Raw genomic sequence first — 15,833 nt, forward strand, 5'->3', positions numbered from 1 at the left:
GCCTAGGGGCCCTGGTGTTCCTTCAGGACCAGGTTGCTTCCATAGGTGTGTCCACCTGGCTGATTGGGCTGGTGGTGTTGGGAGGTGTGCCCAGTGGTCCTCTGCTGTAGTCCACGCTTTAGGGGGACGTGTTCTTAGGGCAGTTCAGTTGGGCTGTGAGGCACAAGGGCTCTTTATCTTGTTGGTTGAGTGAGTGACTTGATGGTTGGATGGCTACTTGGGTCAAACCCTGCGCTCGGACAGAAGTGTGTTGGGTGAATATCTATCTATCTATCTATCTATCTATCTATCTATCTATCTATCTATCTATATCTATCTATCTATCTATCTATCTATCTATCTATCTATCTATCATCAATCATCTATCCACCTATTTTTTTATTTTTGCCATTGAGCTTAACACCAGTTTCAGTTAAGCACAGGAGGAAGAAAGTTCAAATCCATTTACTGCCCAGCCTGATGGCGGGTGATTTTTGATGTTTTGTCCACCAGCTCTTCAAAACACTTAAGAAAAACCAAAAGCACATGGTGTGGAAGCCACAACTCAACCTTTGCACGCCCTCTTTGTATCTTCATCTTCCTATCGCCCATCACAGTCTGAAATACAAAGCAACATCAAAGAGATTGTGTCTCAGTTACGCCTCCTTTCAGAATATTCCACCCGCCAGAGTTTTAGCAGGTACTGCCATTACAGGGAGCCTGTGAGTGAGGCCCAGCATCTGAGTGTGCACTGACTCCACGGATGTGCAGTGAGGCAGCTCACATACTAGCTCCTTAGTCACACCTCATCCCTAAACAGCATGATCAGGAACTGGGGATCAGGCTCAGCAGAAGTCAAGGATTTGCTCAGCAGGCCTGTGGCACCAAGCTAAAAAAGCAAGGTGCCAAAGGGAGCCAACGGGTGGGGCGCAGAGGGTCATTTCCTGGAGGCTCTTGGCTAACCCGTCCTAGGTGAATGAGCAAACTCGAGGCTCTGTGAGAGACCCTTTCTCAAAAGCTAAGGTGGAGGCTGGGGAGGTGGCTCAGTGGTAAAGCACTTGGAATGAGACGTGTAAAGCAAATGCCCAGAACTCGCAGATAGGCACAGAAAGGTGTGTCTGCACTCCCAGCACTCCTACTGAGGGACGGGAGCAGAAAGGAGAATCCCTGGATGCTCTCAACTCAGCTCTTCTCCCAACAAGGTAGGAGGAGGCAAGGGCTAATTTTGCGAGTTGTCTCCTCAGCCTCATGTGTGCCCATGCACACACCTGTGTATACATACATTGGAACACATAGAGCAGCGAGAGAGGAAGACACCTGCCAGCCCCTGTATGCTCAGGCATGTGAACACCTGGAAAAACAAGTATTAACGTGTCTACATACAAAAGATTCTTCAGTTGGAAAGATTAAGCTATCACAAGTCTGGGGACCCTCGTGGCTGGGTCTCGCAGCAGGGCACTGAGACTTGGCTCTACTGTGACCGCAGTGCAGGGGACAAGTCATGGAGGCAAGCGGGTCTGTGGGTGGAACATGAGTAAGGAGATGACAGGTTTGGGGTTGAGTCTCCTTGAATGGTGACTAGACATCACTGGGGGGGGGGGGGCAGTTGGCATAAAAAGCCCTGCCATAAAGGGTGAGTGGATCCTGATGAACTAATGATGATAGAGATGACTAAAGCTCATGCTGAAATGACCTACTAGTTGGCATGGGGGGTGTGGGCATTTCTGACCTGGGCATCTGTGCCGTGGACCTGGAGGAGACAAATCCTTAGCTTCCTCCACAGCAGAGCTCCCCTGGATAATAGATTGGGTGGGAGGGACTCTTCTAAGTTTTGGTTCATAAAGGTCTGGCCTGGGTGGCAGGCAGGAGCCTGTAGGTCTTTGCCTAACAGGACCCTCCATGGCAGCTCTGGTTGTCATGGCAGTTTGACTGCTTGGTTTGTGTATCAGCTGCCTCACTTCTAAGCTCTAGTTGGCTTCCCGGGACTCTGCCACCACGTGGCTTCCTGTAGTCCCCTTGGCAGTGTACCATCATGGATGGGGCATTTGTGTTTTCCCTGCTCTGGCTAAGCAGCTGCTCACTTGGGAACTCAAGTTCCCAATACTGTCTTGACCTTGTCGCTCCCCTGTCTCACTGTGCACGAAACAGGAACCCATATTTCCTGCTAATCTCACACTTCTGTTTTTTTGTGACCACAGGTTCTTGTAGACAGAGATTTGCTGCCACAAAGTTCTGGTGGCTTTGTACCACAGCAAAAGATCTGGTAGGCCAGCTGCCTGCAAACTCCACCACCTGGATCTAAGAAAGTTTGTAGATTCCTGTATTTCCTTTGCTGAGATTCCATACTGTAACCTCCAGCATTACCCTTGCATCTCCATCCTCTTGGGAACCCTCTTTTGTTTTTTTTTTTTTTAAGAATTATTCATTATTATGTATACAGTGCTCTATCTGCATGTACACCTACAGGCCAGAAGAAGGCATCAGATCACATTAGAGATGGTTGTGAGCCCCCATGTGGGTGCTGGGATTTGAACTCAGGACCTTTGGAAGAGCAGGCGCCACTCTTAACCACTGAGCCATCTCTCCAGCCCCGTGTTTTTTTTTTTTTTTTTGTAGGATTCTGACATACTTCCCACTTAGCAATTGTTACATTTTCTTTTGGTTCTGGTTGGAGATGCCCTCAGACTTCTGATTTTATTTTAAGTAGATCTATGTTTTAGTCACACTATTTTACTTGGCAATTTTTATCTTTTGATTTTTTCGAGACTGGGTTTCTCTGTGTAGCCTTGGCTGTCCTGGACTCACATTGATTCACCTGCCTCTACCTCCCGAGAGCTGGGACTAAAGGCGTGTACCACCACCGCCCAGCTTAATTGGCAAACTTTAAACAGCACTATTTTTAAAATTTCTGCTTAAATGCAGACTTAAACAATCTCTTGCTTGGCCAGGGGTGGTAGCACAAGCTTTTCTACTCAGCACTCTGGAGGCAGAGGCAGGCAGGTCTTTCTGAGTTCAAGGATAGCCTGGTCTATAGAGCAAGTTGCAGGGCAGCCAGGATGATTATACAGAGAAACCCTGTCTTGAAAAATAAATGAACAAATAAATGTTTAAAAAGTGATCAATCAAATGTATCTTGCTCACACCCAGCCCTTCTCTCCCACACAGTAGGTACTCCCCAACGTGTCCCTCTAATACGTATATTTTTTGTCTGTATGTTTGTATGTTTAATTAGTGCAGCCTTCTCAATGCTGGCTGTGCTTATTGCTTGAGTCTGGCAGGTAGCCGTAGCTACAGTGAGTTTATGAGTGCAGTGTCCGGAAGACAACACTTCACAGCAGTCTTCCCTAGCCTTCTAGATCTTACATTCCTTCCGTTCGCCCTTCTGGATTGTGCATTGTTCACTACCCCCTTGGTGGGAGGGGTTGAAAGAAATGTCCCAGTTAGGACTGAGCAATCATTAGTCACTTACTATCAGCACTTTGACTAGTTAAAAGTCTGTAGAAAGGCAGGCCAAGGCTGAAAGCGGCACTAATCTATGGGTAAATGCATAAATACTCCAAAAGCAGTTTAATTTGTGCATCTAGCAAAACAACAGTGGTATGTACCCCTCTGGGTCCTGTGGCCTCCGGAGCCTTGGGCTTTTGATCATGTTTCTAATCAGAGCAGTTACAACCTTCATGCTACTGTTACACACTCATGGGCACATCTTGGCTAGTAACTACTGGGTAATGCTACAGAAAGACACAAACTGAAGGACGGGGGCAGCCCTGGCAGTCTAACTCCGAGCTTCAGGGCATGGCCCCTGCATATTCCAGGCAAACACGGAACTGCTAGGGAATGCTTTCGAGTGCAGTGGACGATGAGCTTAGGAGAGCCCTTGCCGAGCATGCACAAAGTTCTGGGCTCAGTCTGCAGTGCCGGAGAGTAAGAAATCTTTATTTTATTATATTATTTTTATTAATTTATTCATATTACACCTCAATTGTTATCCCATCCCTTATATCCTCCCATTCCTCCCTCCCTCCCACTTCCCCCTTACTTCCCCTCCCCTGAGACTGTGACTGAGGGGGACCTCCTCCCCCTGTATATGCTCATAGGGTATCAAGTGAGAGTAATAAATCTAATGCACAGAACTGGACAGGACAATATCAGATCCGGAAACACCTGGCTATTGCCATGCCTGCTTTTTTCCCAGAATTTTTCTTGAGCCAGCCTAGTTGTGGAGCCCCATCAGTCCTCCCCTGTAGTATTTTTCAAAATGGTAATTATGTTTGCTAGTGACTTCTGGGGGTGTTACTGCTAAGAGCTATTAGCTCAGTTATTAAGGGCAGTTGTGGCTCTTCTAAAGGACTAGAGTAAGATTTACCATCTGTAGTTCCAATTCAAGACCCTCTCCTAGCTTCCTTGGTACCAATATACAGGAGGTACACAGAAACACGTGCAGGTGAAACACCAGACATGTGCAACTTAAAAAAAAAAAGTCACAACAATAACGTATTCATGAGTTAACCACAATTACCCCAATGTTGCCAGGCTACATGGTACATGCAGTCCCAGCTGTCACAGTAAGATCAAAAGGATGACCAGCCGAGGCGACATAGTGAACGAGACTGTCCCAAAACGAAAGAGCAAAGACAGGGTTGTAGCTCAGCAGTATAACCTGGTATACCGGAGGTGCTAGATTTAATCTCTATTTCGGGCAAAAAGAAAGTATTTCGAAGGAAGAGGTCAGGAGGGAAGAATCCTGTGGAGTGTCTTGCAGAAGGGCCTGTGTTGTGGGATGCTGTGAACAGCCCAGTCAAATGATCCAAGACTAGCTTAATGGCAACCCTAGTGAAGAACTGAACTTCATCTATGTCTGGGAATGATGTCATGGGTGGGTGTGGCCTACTTGAGCAAACTCAGAGTAGCCTTGTAATGGGTGTGATGCAAGAGCCCACAGGAGCATCTGGGTCTTACTCAGAATGTAACTGCATAGGACAAGGTCTTTGAGACATTTGTGTCCAGCCAGGCTCTCCTGTCTCATAGTATAATCACTTCATTTTATTCTTTTTTGTTTGTTGAGACAGCGTTTCCCTGTGTAGCCTTGCCTGTCCTGGACTCGATTTGTGGCCCAGGCTGGTCTCAAACTCATAGCAGTCCACCTGCCTCTGCCTCCTGAGTGCTGGGATTAAAGGTGTGTGCCACCACACCCTGCCATTTTGTTTATTTTTTAATGAAGAATGTGATTATATATATATATGTATGTATATATTATAGTGTGTGTGTGTTTGTGTAACTGTGCATGTGCTCTGATGTACATGTAGACATCGCAGAACAAATTCTGGAGTGGTTCTGGCCTTCCACCTTGTTGACACGGTCTCTTGTTTCAACCATTGAGCTATGCATTCCAGACTAGCTGGATTCTCCCATTTGTGACTCAGAAGGAATCCTGGAATTACATATGTGTGCCACTGAGCCTTTTACCTAAGGCTTGCTGATGAAACTCAGATTGTTGGGCCATCGCCATGGCCCTAAATCCCCCACATAAGTCTCTGCCTTTACTCTATTTCCTTTAGAAGGTAATCAAATATCCCAAGTCTCCTGAATCCAGTTACATCAGAGCCTGCCTCATTTACACAGTGGAAGACAGCAGAAGATTGGTTGCATGAAAAAGAGTTAGAAATGCTATCAAGTCTGCACTTCGATTATTTTCTCTCCCTTTTTTCTTGATGCCTAAGAAACACCTTTATCAAAGACCATGCGTTTATTTTTTTCAGAGACTTCTGGACTCACCAATTCTTTTGAAAAATTTTCCCTTTTAAATAACATTTCAACTGTAGTTTCCCCTCTCTCCTCTCCTCCCATGCCTCCCTTCTCCCTGAGATCCACCACTTCTCCCCTCAGAGAAGAGCAGCTCTCCTAGAGACATCAGCCAAACACAGCATAGCAAACTACAGTAAGGCCAGGCACATACCATCACATCAAAGGAATGACAAGGCAACCCAGTCTCAGCAATTCTTGTATAGGAGCCAGCTACAGCTGTGCACACCTTTAATCCTAGTACTCGTGTGACAGAGGCAGGGGGGATCTCTGAGCCCCAGGACATCCAAGGTTATCTCCAAAACCAAGACTGAAACCACCACAAAAACGACTTCTTCACAGGAGCTGAGCTCTAACAAGAATTGCTAGTAGACCCTGGGAAGCAGCCAAGGGCAGGAGCAAGAGCCTCTTATTATTTTGGGAGACACAGGATCTCTCTCTCTAGTCCCAGCTGTCCTGGAACTCATCCCGTCCACCAGCACCCATGTCCTCTGCCCTCTGAAGAGCTCTGCTCTTCTGTTGTCTCCTTATATTGCTTAGTTGCTACAGTTATATACTTAAACCTACAGCTTCAGACCTAGGACCCACAACCAGGGAAAGTGGCATCATTTGGCCCGGGCGCTAGTCCCTAAGAATACCGGGCTTTCAAGCTTCGTGTGATGAAGCCTGCCTCTGGTCCCGTCACTACAGAGATGCATTCATACCGAGTCTCAAGAACTCTAAACCCGAGTGACTCCACAATAGTTACCGTATTGAATCGGGTTTTGTCTTTCTTGCGCAGCAGAGGGAGCCAGAGATTATGACAGTGCAGGGGCTTGTTGGGGGAACCTCAGGGACACAGTGTAAGCTCCTTCTGGATAATATACTCGGGTGGAAAAACTAACTTTGCCGAAGTCCTGTTGTCACAGAAGCTACTCAGCCACTGCTTCCAGCTGGACAAGGGCACTCTGATCCTTATGCTGTTGTCTCACATACTCTTTCATTCTCACGGTCCCCTGTCTCATCCTGATAGCTATATGAGGCGCAGCATTCTCTCAATACATACATGAACAGTCACTGTAACGGAGTGAATCAAATCGTCTTCCAAATGCAGGCAGGGCCTCAGGACACGGCTGTTCTTGGAGACAGGGCGCTGCTCCAGAATGCGCTGATACTGGAGCTCACACATCCTCGTTAAAATACACCAGGGCACTACTCGTGGAGGAAGGGGTCCAATAGAAAGAGAGAAAAGGGATTGGGGCAAGGAATGGAGGACGGGGAAATCACCAAAAAGTATATATGAAAATGCCATAATGAGGGCCAGATAGATGGTACAGAGGGTTAAAGAGCTCCATACAAGTGTGAGGACCCAAGGACATGGTGGAAGGAGAGAACTTATTCCCACAAGATGCCCTCTGACTTTTCAAATGTTCATTGTAGTACATATATATTTAAAGCATATAAGCCCCCCACACTAAAAAATTAAAAAGTTGGAGCCGGAGAGATGGCTCATCGGTTAAGACTGCTCTTCTAGAGCTCCTGAGTTCAATCCCCAGCAACCACATGGAGGCTCACAACCATCCACAATGAGATCTGGTGCCCTCTTGTGGCCTGCAGGGGTACATACAAGCAGAACACTGTATACATAATAAATAGTTAAAAAAAATTAAAAAGTTAAAAAAATGTGGGGTAGAAGACTTGACTCGGCAGTTCAGGAACATTTTCAGAGTACTGGAACACAGTTTGCAGCATCCGTGTCAGGTGGCTCACAACTATTTGTAACTCCAGTTCCAGATGCTCTATGTCTTCTGGCTGCTGTGGGCTCCTGCACACACATATACACACGTCAATAAAGATGAAAGTGTCATAATGAAACCGATTACTTTGTATCCTAATTAAATCAGCACACTCACAATATCCATATATTTAGAGAGAATTAAGAGGAGGAGAAGAAAAATAAAAGGGAAGAGATGAGATTATGGCATACACACACAGAGGGAAGACTATAGGGCCATATATAAACCAATTAAAGGCTGCAGGAAAAAAGGAACCCTGACACGCGATGTCAACCTTTTAGCCTCCACAACTGTGAGAAAATACGTCGATGCTGTTTAAACCACCTGATCTGTGGGACTTTGTTATAGCAAATTAGTACTGTTTCCCTCATTGTTTATAGGTTTGTACACACTCACACACTCACACACCTCACTCTCTGCTACCCATCTCAGACTTGTCCCTTCCCAAGTCTTTGGAGTATCATCAACCTTATTCCACTTTCTGGTGCCCTGTCTGTGCATAAAGGCCCTTGTTACCAAGCCAGTCAACCCGAGTTCAATTTGGGAACTACATGGTGTTTGGAGAAAGCTGACCCCAAAGTTTGTTCTCTGACTTGCATATGTACAATGTGACAGGTTCCACTTTGCATTAAAAAAAAAAACCTATAAGCAAGCAAGCAAACAAAAGTCAGGAGGATATAGAAGTTTGCACTCCTGCTAACGAGGGAGGAGTGTCCCCCTTGCTCCATATCCCCACCAGCCTGTTCTGTCACCTGAGATTTTGATCTTAACCATTCAGACGGGTGTAAAATGGAAGCTCAGGGTCATTTTGTTTTGCATTTTCCTGATGACTAAGGAGATTGAACATTTCTTTAAATGCTTCTTGGCCATTTGAGATTCCTCTGTTGAGAATCCTCTATTCAGGTCTGTATCTCACTTTTTAACATCTTAAAACATTAATTATGCATCTTAAATCTCAGTCATAGCCCCTTCCCTCCCCTCTGCCGAGTCACTCCCTCCCTCCCTCCCTCCCTCCCTGTTTTCCCATTTCCCTGTCCCATACTCTTCAGAGAAGGTGAGCCCTTCCTAGCCACACACCCAGCGTATCAAGTTGCATCAGCACTGAGTGTCTCCTATTCCTCTGTGGCCTAAAATGATTGAAAAGCAGGCAACTGAGTCCATGTCAGAGTCAATCTCTGGTCCACTTTCTGGAGGACCTATATGAGGACCAAGCTGCTCATCTGTTGCATCTGTATAGGAGGCCTAGGCTCAGTCCATGCATAGTCCTGAGCTTCAGTCTCCACAGGTCCCTCTGGGCCCTGGTTGGCTGGCTCTGTTGGTCTTCTGGTGGAGCTCTTGTCCACTCTGAGCCTTTCTGTCATTCCCCCGACTTTTCTATAAGACCCCCCCCTGTGCTCTATCCAATATTTGGCTGTGGGTCTCTGCATCTGTTTCCATCAACTGCTGGGTGAGCCACTCACAGGACAGTGGTGCTAGGTTCCTGTCTGCAGCATAGCAGAGTATTAACTAATGATTTCCTTGGTTTTCATAGCTGAGCAGTTATTTGGTTTTTTGACACCTAGTTTCTTGAGTTCTTTATATGCCCTGTCTAACCTGAACAGGTGAAGATATGCCTTGTCCTACTGCAACTTGCTATGCCAAGGCTGGTTGATGTCCTTGGGGGAGGGGCACACCTCTTCTGAGGAGAAGGGAAGGAAGGGTGGGGTGGGGTGGGAGAAGGGCGGATGTGGATGAGGTGAAAAGGAGGGACTGGGAAAAGAGGAGGGGGGAGCGAGCTTTGCTCTGGATGTAAAGTAAATAAATAATTTTAAAGAGTCGGGTGGAAATTATGGGGTTAGAAATTTGATGGCATGAAATGAAAGATTCAGTCACATTTATTTTGGATGTGTGTGTGTGTGTGTGTGTGTGTGTGTGTGTGTGTAATTCAGAAGGTACCTTGAGTGAGGGAATTGCTTTTCTTCTCACATGTGGACTGTAGGAATCAAACTCAGGTTATCAGTTTTGGAAACAAACACCTTTCCATGCTGAGCCACTGACAGGCCCTCTTCCCTCTTTGATTTTTGTTTTGTTGAGCCAGGGTAACTCTAGATAGCCCTGGATCTCCAGAAACTCAATATGTAGACCAAGTTGGCCTCAAACTCACAGTGATCCACCTGTCTCTACCTCCTGAGTGCTGGTTTCACATAATCAGCCCCCTTTTTAGCTTTTGAATTGGGGTTTCTTATAGCCTAGGCTGGCCTCTCTATGTTGCCAGAGATAACTTTGAAATTCTGATTATCCTGCTGTACTTCTCAAGTTCTGGGATTATAAATGTGTACCATTATTTTTGACCTAAAATGTGTTTTTTTTTTGTAGTGCTGGGATTTGAACCTAGGACCTCACAAATGCTAGGCAAATGCTCTATCATGGAACTATGTACCCAGCTCTGTGTCATGGACCATTAGCTCAGTTGGGCATAAGTCCTTGGGATCAGGAGTTCCTGAGTACCAGTGAACATGAGATAAGGCGTTGATGAACAGAGACAACTCAAGTTTGAGTTCCCATCTGAGTGTAGGCCATAGTATAACTTATTAACTAATGATTAATTTTTAGTCATTTTTGAAAAATGGAAGTGGAAGTGAAGCAGAACTACTTCGGACCTGGACAGTCCCTGCCTGTAGTCCCAAGTTAGGGTCTCCCAGCAACCACTGTTATGCTTGAGGAGTCTTACTTTGGGAGTGAAGTACAGTTAGAATTAGAATAGGAAAAAAAAAAAAAAAAAAAGCTCAAAGCAATGAGAGTTTAAACTGTAGTTTTTCTGTTGGCAGGAATATCTGACCCCAGCCCAGGAGACGCTTTCCTTTTTTGGGGGTCTTAATCTCAGTCCTGTGTAGTATTTGTCACACAGACTCCAGTGGAGAGGAGTGACAGATCTGCCCTCACTTTTTTGTTTGGGATTGAGGATTGAACCCCACTAGTACCTCACAGTAATGGTGGGCCAAAGTGAACCTTGAGGAGCCAAGAACACAGGGGGATCTGTGGAATCTCTCTGCACATTCCTTTCGGTTTTGCTTCTTAGTCCCATAGTAGACATTTCTCAGGTTATCAGAGATGATGAGATGGTTGTGGGGCATATCCATATCCAAGGTCATGTTCACTGTGTAGGAAAAAAATCCAGTAGTTCAGCAAAGAAGCCAACATGGACTCTGTCTTTTATATACTTCCTTTTTATTTAATTCAACTCTTTTTTTTTTAAAAGAACACATTTTGTGGAAAATTTCAAGACCTTTGAAATTAGTCATGTAATGTTTAATATGTAGAATGAAAGTAGTTGCCACAAAATCTTTCTCTAAACCACAGTAGGAATTGCTACACTGTTGAGTATTTGACTTATGTGTATTTAATGTAATTAATAGTTGAAGAGTAGATGATACAGTGTTTATTGTAGGGTAGGAAAATACTAATCTTTTCTTTGTAGTTATCTACTTAACCCTGGTGAGTACATAATTGTATTTTTATTTAAAAATTGTTTTACAGCCCAGTGTAGGGGCGCACACCTTTGATCCCAGCACTTAGGAGGCTGAGGCAGATAGACCTTTGAATTTGAGGCCAACCTGGTCTACAGAGTGAGTTCCAGGATAGCCAGAACCACATGGAGAAGCTTGTCTCAGAAAAAAGCCACAAAAATTTGTCTTGCATTATTTATATATGTGTGTGTGCACCACAATTATGTGTGTAGAAGTCAGAAGACAACTTGAAGGACTTGGTTTTCTCTTTACACCATGTGGATCCTGGGAATATCAAACTATGGTTTTAGGCTTGGTACAAGATATCTCCTCATGAGCCCTAGTGATTGCATTCCAGACATTTTTCCCTTTTTTTTTTTAACAGTTATAAAAAGTAAAGATGCCTGAAGAGATAGGTCAGCTGATAAAGTACTGGCCTTTGTAAGCTTGAGGACTTGAATTCAAGACCCAGGAGCCATATAAAAATGTAGGGTGTGGGGCTAGCTAGGGGGAGACAAGTAGATCTCTGGGCTCACTTTCCAATTAACCTAGCCTAGCCCACCAAAACTAACAAACAACAAAAAAGAAAGTTGTATCTCAGGTGAGGTGGGACACTTGGGGCTACCCTCTGGCTTCCACATGTACATTAATACATGCATATGGTTATGTCTCAGAGTCCCAAGTATAGGCAGGCTAATTTTAGAGAAATCTAGATGCAGGAAGGAATTCCTATGGTCATGAATGTGCATGGTGAGGGATGGTTTGGAACTTATTATATAGACCTGGCTAGCATTGAATACACAGAGGTTTACCTGATCTGTCTCCAAAGTTCTGGGACTAAAGATATGCAGTTGATGTATGCATTGGATTCCTGGCAACAGTTCAGACCAGAAGCTTCATGGCATCATGGTTTAAATCTTGAGTGTATCCCCTAAGGGAAACACATGGAAAGTGGAGAGTAATGGGCTTGATGGCTTTCCAGATAAGCCTTAAATACCAGCACCTTGGAGAACTGCTTGGCCCAATAAGGTAGGAATGGAGCCAATATAAGTTTCAGATCTTTTTTCTAAAACACTTGCCTTTTGTCCTAGTTTCCATTAACTGCCAGTTTGACATAGCCTAGAATTACCCGAAAAGTGTCTTAACTGAGAAATTGTCCAGAACATGTTAGCCTGTGGGAATGGCTGTGGGAAAAGAGGAGTCTTTCTTAATTGTTAATTGATGTAGGATCACCTATATCAGGTGGTTCTGGAATATGTAAGGGAGTTGGCTAAGCATGAGAAAGATCACCCAAGTCAGCAAGCGATGTTTCTCCATGATTTCTGCTTAAACTTCTTGAGTTTCTGCCTTGACATCTCTAAATGACTGACCCTGACCTGGAAGTGTAAGCCAAATAAACCTTTAATTTCCCTAAGTTGATTTTAGTCAATGTTTTATCCTATCAATAGACTGTTACTAGAAGAGCTTCTTAATTACTTGGCTCAGCAGGGAAAAGACTATGCTGGTTACTAATTATAGAAGCAGTTATTGTAGACAAAGAATATTCTGGAAAGCATTTCAGCATCTTAAATGTAAGTTTGCACTGGCCGTGGTGGTGCATGCCTTTAATCCCAGCACTTGGGAGGCCTAGGCTAGATCTGAGTAGGGGTTCAATGTTTTATGCATGTATTGTCTTTGGTTGGTGCAGTAGTTTGAGCAGACCTTCCTGGATCCAGATCTGCATTTCGTGATCTTCTTATAGGTTTCTAGGATTCTCTGGATCCTTCTAGTTCCTCATTCTCCAATACTTATCTCACCTAAAGTCCCAATAGGAAGTCTTTACATCTATCTAATCTCCTGGTAAGGGAAGACTTTCATGGGACATCCCTTTTGGGCTAGTGTGCAATTATAAATGAATATATACCAAGTGAGTCTTTCTGCATCTGTGTTAACTCACTCAGTTTGATCATTGCTAATTCCATCCATTTGTCTGCAAATTTTGAGATTTCTTTGTTTTTAATAGCTGAGTAGTGTAAATGTACCCCAGTTTCTTTATCCATTTTTCTACTGAGGGACATTTAGGTTGTTTCCAGGATCTGGCTATTACTAATAAGGCTGCTATGAACATGGTTGATCATATGTCCTTCTTGTGTGGCAGAGCATCTTCTGGATATATTCCAAGGAGTGGAATAGCTGGGTCTTGAGGTATACAATTCCCAGTTTCTGAGAAAGCACCAGATTGATTTCCAAAGTGGTTGTACAAGTTTGCACTCCCACCAGAAATGAAGGAATGTTCCCCTTTCTCCACATCCTCCCCAGTTTTTGATCTTAGCCATTCTGATGGGTGTAAGATGGAATCTCAGTGTCATTTTGATTTCCATTTCTCTGATGACTAAGGACATTGAGCATTTCTCTAAGTGTTTCTCAGCCATTGGATATTCCTCTATTGAGAATTCTCTGTTTAATTCTGAGCCCCATTTCTTAATTGGGTAATTTGGTTTGGTAGTGTTTAATTTCTTGAGCTCTTTATATGTTTTGGATATTAGCCCTTTGTCAGATGTAGTGTTGGTGAAGATCTTTTCACAATCTGTAGGTGTTGTTTTGTTATGTTGAAGCTTCTCAGCCTTATGAGGTCCTATTTATTAATTGTTGACCTTAGAGCCTGGGCTGTTGGAGTTCTGTTCAGGAAGTTGTCTCCTGTGCCAATGAGTTCCAGTCTCTTCCCCACTTTCTCTTCTAACAGACTTAGTGTGTCTGGCTTTATGTTGAGGTCTTTAATCCACTTGGACTTGACTGTATATAACCTTTATTATGTTGAGGTATGTGCCTTGAATCCCTGATCGCTCCAAAACTTTAAACATGAATGGGTGTTGGATTTTGTCAAATGCTTTTTCTACATCTATGGAAATGATCATGTGTTTTTTTTCTTTCAGTTTGTTTATATGGTAGATTACATTGATGGATTTCCATATATTAAACCATGACTGCATGCCCAGAATGAAGCCTACCTGGTCATGGTGAATGCTGTCTTTGATATGTTCTTGTATCTGGTTTGTGAGTATTTTATTGAGTATTTTTGCATCAATGTTCATAAGAGAAATTGGTCTGAAATTCTCTTTCTTTTTTGGATCACTGTGAGGTTTAGGTATCAATGTGACTGTGGCCTCATAGACGAGTTTGATAACATTCCATCCATTTCTATCTTTTGGAGTAGCTTGAAGAGCATCGGTATTATTTCCTCTTTGAATGTCTGGTCGAATTCTGCACTGAAACCATCTAGACCTGGGCTTTTTTTGGTTGGAAGACTATTAATGACTGCTTCTATTTCTGTAGGAGAAATAGGACTATTTAATTTGTTTATCCGATCTTGATTCAATTTTGGCAAGAAAATTGTCCATTTCCCTTAGATTTTCCAATTTTGAGGCACATATGCCTTTGAAGTAGGGTCTTGTGATTCTTTGTATTTCCAGTGTCTGTTGTTATGTCTCCTTTTCATTTTGATTTTGTTAATTTGGATAGTGTCTCTCTGCCTTTTAGTTAGTTTGGCTAGCGGTTTGTCTATTGTGTTGATTATCTCAAAGAATCAGCTCCTAGTTTTGTTGATTCTTTGAATTGTTCTTGTTGTTTCTAATTTATTGATTTCAGCCCTGAGTTTGATTATTTCCAGACATCTACCCATCTTGGGTGTTTCTGCTTCTTTTTTTCCTAGGACTTCCAGATGTGTTCTTCAGTTGCTTATATGGGATGTTTACAATTTATTTATAAAGGCATTTAGTGCTATGAATTTTCCTCTTGGCACTGCTTTCAGTGTGTCCCACATATTTGGGTATACTGTTCTTTCATTTTTATTGAATTTCAAGAGGTCCTTAATTCCTTTCTTGCCTGACCCAGGTGTCGTTAAGCAGAGAGTTTTTTAGTTTCCATGTGTGTGTAGGCTTTTGTTGTTTCTGTTGTTGTTGAAGTCCATCCTTAGACCATGGTGATCTGACATGATGATACAAGGCATTATTTCAATCTTTTTGAATCCGTTGAGGCTTCTGCTATATGATCAGTTTTGGAGAAGGTTTCATGGGGTGCTGAGCAGAAGTTATAATCCTTGGTGTTTGGCTGAAAAGTTCTGTAGATAGCTGTTAAATCCATTTGATTCATGATATTGGTTAGTGTCATTATTTCTCAGTTGAGTTTGTTTCAATGACCTATGCTTTGGGGAAAGCGGGTTGATGTCTCCCACTATTAATGTGTGGGGATTGATGTGTGATTTAAGCTTTGTTAATAGTTCTTTTACAAATGTAGATGCCTTTGTGTTGGGAGCATAAATGTTTAGAATTGTGATGTCATCTTGGTTGACTTTATCTTTGAGGAGTATGAAGTGACCTTCTTCATCTCTTTTGATTCATTTTGGCTGGAAGTCTATTTTGTTAGATACTAAAATGGCTACACCAGCTTGCTTCCTGTGTCTGTTTGCTTGAAATACTTTTTCCAGTCTTTTACCCTGAGGTAATGTCTATCCTTATGGCTGAGATGCGTTTCTTGACTGCAGAATGTTGGGTCTTGTTTATGCATCCATTGAGTTATTCTGTGCCTTTTTACTGGACAATGGAGATCATTGATGTTGAAAGATATTAATGACTAGTGACTATTAAGTCCTTTGCTTTGGATTAGACTTCTCAAAATAATCAAACTCAGGGCTGAAATCAATAAATTAGAAACAAAGAGAACAATTCAGGGAATCAACAAAATTCTCACATAATTTTGGTTGTAGCTCATCACTTTGCATTGGAGTTTTCCTTTTAGTAACTTCTGTAAGGCCAGA

The sequence above is a fragment of the Acomys russatus genome, chromosome 19, assembly GCF_903995435.1.
Source record: "Acomys russatus chromosome 19, mAcoRus1.1, whole genome shotgun sequence".
In the NCBI taxonomy this organism is placed as follows: domain Eukaryota; kingdom Metazoa; phylum Chordata; class Mammalia; order Rodentia; family Muridae; genus Acomys; species Acomys russatus.